The sequence below is a fragment of the Onychostoma macrolepis genome, chromosome 03, assembly GCF_012432095.1.
Source record: "Onychostoma macrolepis isolate SWU-2019 chromosome 03, ASM1243209v1, whole genome shotgun sequence".
Classification (NCBI taxonomy): Eukaryota; Metazoa; Chordata; class Actinopteri; order Cypriniformes; family Cyprinidae; genus Onychostoma; species Onychostoma macrolepis.
In genome coordinates, this window is record NC_081157.1 from 5,885,239 (window position 1) to 5,891,175 (window position 5,937).

Genomic DNA, 5,937 nt, shown 5'->3' on the forward strand with positions numbered 1-5,937 from the left:
ATGCAAATTAAGCCACTTTATGAGCTCCGATGTACATGAAACTGCTGGACGGTGGTTCCTGAGCACTGTACTGCAGGTATTACTCAATAAAATTATTGTATTCATGAATTATGACTTATTAATGCATTGTACACGGAAAGCCTGTGGAGGTCCCGTCAAATAAGTTACGGTGGTCAAGTGACAGCGTTAACTTATTTGACGAGGCCTCCACAGGTTTTCCGTGGACAGTGCATTTTTATGCAAATTAAGATACTTTATGAGCTCCGATGTACATGAAACTGCTGGACGGTGTTTCCTGAGCACTGTACTGCAGGTATTACTGAATAAAATTATTGTATTTATGAATTATGACTTATTAATGCATTGTACATGGAAAGCCTGTGGAGGCCCCGTCAAATAAGTTACGGGTGGTCATGCACCATATGTGGTGAAATTCACCAAAATCCAACTCCAAAATCCAACATCAGCAAGTGACAGCTGTAACTTATTTGACGAGGCCTCCACAGGATTTCCGTGGACAGTGCATTTTTATGCAAATTAAGACACTTTATGAGCTCCGATGTACATGAAACTGCTGGACGGTGTTTCCTGAGCACTGTACTGCAGGTAGTACTGAATAAAATCATTGTATTTATGAATTATTACTTATTAATGCATTGTACACGGAAAGCCTGTGTAGGCCCCGTCAAATAAGTTACGGGTGGTCAAGTGACAGCTGTAACTTAATTGACGAGGCCTCCACAGGATTTCCATGTACAATGCATTAATACGTCATAATTCATAAATAAGGGGGACGAATAGGCTGTCTGTGGTCGGTGGGCGGGGCCCGGGGTGTCACTTAGATCGCAGGTGGCCACTTAGGCTGTATGCGGTCATATAGGCGGTAAGGGGGACGAATAGGCTGTCCGTGGTCGGTGGGCGGGGCCCGGGGTGTCACTTAGATTGCAGGTGGCCACTTAGGCTGTATGCGGTCATATAGGTGGTAAGGGGGATGAATAGGCTGTCTTTGGTCGGTGGGCGTTGCCTGCGGGCGGTCAGAGGGCCAATGGGAAGATGCCGGACACATAAGCGCTCGGTGGGAGGTTTAGGCTGCCTGTGGACGGCCACCCCCAACCTATTCGACGCGCCTCCCGTAGGTGGTCTGCGGTCAGGAGTGTGCCACCCTGTGGCCGACCTCGAGATTGCAACAAAAAGCGCAAAAAAGTGAGCAGATTCGTCGCCTTTCCGCAGGGGCCCCGGGGGCCCCAGGCCCTAGCCGACGCCTCCGTGGGGGCCAGCCGGGCCTCCCCTCGGCCCCTGTGGGGTCGTCGGGGGCGGGAAAAATCATTTAGGGGGCGGCGAGCAGCGTCCAAGAACAGCCTGCCACGCAGCACCTAGCAAGCGCTAGGAGGACCCCTCTCTGCCGGTGATGGCCTAAGGGGCGTAATCTCTTCAGAACATTTAATTCCCTCCTCTGTGCCCCTCCACCACCTCCCACCACTTCTATTACAGCTGATGACTTTGCAACTTGTTTTACAGACAAAACTAGATCGATCAGTGATCAGTTCTCACCTCCACACGCACAGGACCCCCAACCAACCACATCCACTGCTAAAACTCCCATCTTCTCCTTCTGTCCCCTGATGGAGTCTGAAGTATCCAAACTTCTCTCCAACCATCCTACAACATGTCCTCTTGACCCAATCCCCTCGCACCTTCTGCAAGCAATCTCTCCCACACTTTTACCGGCACTCACACACATCATCAACACATCCCTCCTCACAGGCATCTTCCCCACTGCGTTCAAGCAGGCTCGGGTAACCCCACTGCTCAAAAAACCTACATTAAACACTTCTCTTATAGAAAACTATACACCTGTCTCTCTCCTTCCATTCATAGAGAAAACACTTGAACGTGTTGTCTTCAACCAGGTGTCATTGATTCTGTCACAGAACAACAAACTGGACGCTAAACAGTCAGGTTTCAGGAGTGGCCATTCAACTGAGACTGCGCTTCTCTCGGTCACTGAAGCCCTGCGAATTGCAAAAGCTGATTCCAAATCTTCAGTCCTCATTCTGCTGGATCTATATGCCGCGTTTGACACTGTCAATCATCAGATACTCCTCTCCACCCTCTCATCACTGGGCATCGCTGGAATTCCACTTCGCTGGTTTGAATCCTATCTCACTGGTAGGTCTTTCAGGGTGGCCTGGGGAGGGGAGGTATCCAAAGCACATACACTGGTCACTGGGGTTCCTCAGGGATCGGTTCTTGGACCCCTCCTCTTTTCCACGTACACTACATCACTGGGTCCTAACATACAGGCACATGGATTCTCCTACCACTGCTATGCTGATGACACACAGCTCTATCTCTCCTTTCAACCAGATGATCCAACGGTAGCTGTAAGGATCTCAGGTTGCCTGGCGGACATCTCTGCATGGATGAAAGAACATCACCTTCAGCTCAACCTGGCAAAGACTGAGCTTCTTGTCTTTCCCGCCGCTCCAACTCTACAGCATGACATCACGATCCAGTTAGGTTCATCAACAATTACCCCATCAACTTCGGTCAGAAATCTTGGTGTAATCTTTGATGACCAGCTGACCTTCAAAGACCACATTGCAAAGACTGCTCGATCTTGCAGGTTTGCACTACACAACATCAGAAAGATCAGGCCCTTTCTGACGGAACATGCTGAACAACTTCTCGTCCAGGCCCTTGTCATTTCTAGGCTGGACTACTGCAATACTCTTCTGGCTGGACTTCCAGTGCTGGATCCCTGTCAATCTTCAAGCAACAGCTGAAAACTCATCTCTTTCGACACTACTTGACTTCACCCTACACATAAAAAAAAACTCTCTTTATTCCTTCCCTTGCTAGCTTGTACTTATTTAAACAATGCCTGAGACTTGGTGTTACAAGCACTTCGTTTGTCGGATTGCCTCTTCAAGATGAATCGCTTTACAAATTGTAAGTCGCTTTGGATAAAAGCATCTGCAAAATGACTAAATGTAAATGTAAATGTTGAATGAGCAGACAGAGAGAAAGATCCAGGAAATTGGTCGCTTCCTGAGAACCTTCTGTCATGGCCACCAGAGCTCCTGGAACCAGTTCCTGGGCTGTGCCGAGTACACCCAAAATTCCCTTCATCAGCCATCCACTGGACTCACCCCTTTTCAGTGTGTACTCGGCTACCAGCCCCCTCTAGTCCCATGGTCTGGTGAACCATCCGACGTACCATCTGTCGATTTCTGGTTCCGGGAGAGCGAGAGGGTCTGGGACGCAGCCCACCATCAACTACAGAGAGCATTGTGGCAATGCAAGTTGACAGCTGACCGTAGAAGATTCAACGCTCCTTCCTACCAACCTGGTCAAAAGGTCTGGCTGTCAACTAGGGACATACGAATGAGCACGCCCTGTAAAAAGCTTAGTCCCAGATACATTGGACCCTTTACCATCACAAAGCAGATCAACTTGGTCACTTAACAACTGAAACTCCCACCTCACTATAGAATTCACCCCACATTTCATGTGTCACTCCTCAAAGCTCACCATCCTTCCATCCCTGTCTCCACAGATCCAGATCAGGCTGAGGAAGCCCCCCCCCCTTCCACTAATCCTAGAAGACGGAACGGCCTACAAGGTTAAGGACATCTGACACAGAACAATCGGAACCACACCGCAGCCAATACCAACGCACTTCCTCACCTGATTACTGAGCACACACCTGCAATCCATTATACTCATCACCACACGCACTCCTTCAGCACCTTCAGCACCTCACTTCAGTGTCCGGTCTCGTTTATGTACATAGGACTCCTACCTGCACATCGTGATCTCCTGAAAAGTACTTACCCTTTTACTTACCTCCTGTGTTCCTCCCTAGAAGTGCTCTCCTCGTCTGCGTCATCCCCCGACTCCTGGTTCTCCTAGTTCTGGAACCCCAGTACTGACTCTCATCCATCAACCTGCAACGCATTATCACATTATCATCATAGACACTACCCTACCCCGCTCATACAGTATTAATTTTATTTGGGCAGGTCTTAAAAAGCCTACAATTTTATTTTTTTTAAATCCTGCAGATATCCTGTAAATTCATTCTTTTTTTAAAATGTTGTAATTTATATTCTGTATATTGGCTGTTTATATTAGGCAATGCAATCCAGACAGGTGGTTTTTAATAGCACAGAAACATCTGATTTATAGTGAAGAATGTAAAGTATGTATGGAAACATGTATTTTACCACAGTTGTATAGTGCCGGAAAAGCTTAAATGCACCTTGAAAGTGCTTGAATTTTACTTTGGAAAAGCTGAAAGAACCCTAACAATTTTATCAGACGTGTCTGATTAATCATTTGCAAACCTAAGCCAACACAGAAGAATACATCAATTTATTTCCAAATGTCCTAACTATTCATCTTGATTTCAAAACAAAAATTTAAACCCTCTCCGTTGTTGCTCTCTGCTGGCATTTGTAATATGTCAAGTCAAGTCAAGTCACCTTTATTTATATAGCGCTTTTACAATACAGATTGTGTCAAAGCACTTAACAGTATCAAATTGGAGGACAGAGTGTCAGTAATGTATAATGATAAGATTAAACACTCAGTTTTCAGTTAAAGGCATTTCATTATTGAATTCAGAGATGTCATTGTCTAGCTCAATTTAGTTTAAATAGTATCTGTGCAATCAAATCGGCGATAATCGCTAGAAATTAAGTGTCCCCAAACTGAGCAAGCCAGAGGCGACAGCGGCAAGGAACCAAAACTCCCTCTGTGACAGAATGGAGAAAAAAAAACCTTGGGAGAAACAAGGCTCAGTCGGGGGGCCAGTTCTCCTCTGGCCAGACGAAACCCGCAGTTCAAAAGTTTATATTTCTATTTTAATTTTGTTGCAATTTCTAACAATAGTAGTATTATGTAGTTAGGTATTTTATTATATTTTAGTTATTTTTGGTTGATATATCTGGGGATATATCTCTGGGGGTCATCTGGGTGTCCTGGTCTCCGCTGACGATCAGGGCTGTAGACATCATCTCTTGGTGCTGATCCACCATCTGATCGGATACGGACTGAGAAACAGACTAGGAAAGAAACAGACAAATATTAGCGTAGATGCCATTCAACTTACGATGTAACGAGTACATTGTGTGTTATGGGAGTGTTCCGGTTCCGGTTGATCTAATTAATGCAGCCTAACAATCCTTTAACGGATTTGAATAATAGAAGCGTATTAATGTGTTATGTGTAAGCCAGGCTAAAGAGATGGGTCTTTAATCTAGATTTAAACTGACAGAGTGTGTCTGCCTCCCGAACAGTGTTAGGTAGACTGTTCCAGAGTTTGGGTGCTAAATAGGAAAAGGATCTGCCGCCCGCAGTCGATTTTGATATTCTAGGTATTATCAAACGGCCAGAGTTTTGAGAACGCATAGCGGACGTGGAGGACTATAATGCGATAAGAGCTCGCTCAAGTACTGAGGAGCTAAACCATTCAGGGCTTTATAAGTAATTAACAAGATTTTAAAATCTATCCGATGTTTGATAGGGAGCCAGTGCAGTGTTGACAGAACCGGGCTAATATGGTCATATTTCCTGGTTCTAGTAAGGACTCTAGCTGCTGCATTTTGGACTAACTGTAGTTTGCTGATCAAGCGTGCAGAACAACCACCCAATAAAGCATTACAATAGTCTAACCTTGAGGTCATAAACGCATGAATTAACATTTCTGCATTTGACGTTGAGAGCATTGGTCGCAATTTAGATATGCTTTTGAGATGAAAAATGCAGTTTTACAGATGCTAGAAACATGGCTTTCAAATGACAGATTGCTATCGAACAGCACACCTAGGTTCCTGACTGATGAAGAAGAATTGACAGAGCAGCCGTCAAGTGTTAGATAATGTTCTAGGTTATTACATGTGGGGTTTTCAGGTCCGATAATTAACACTGTTT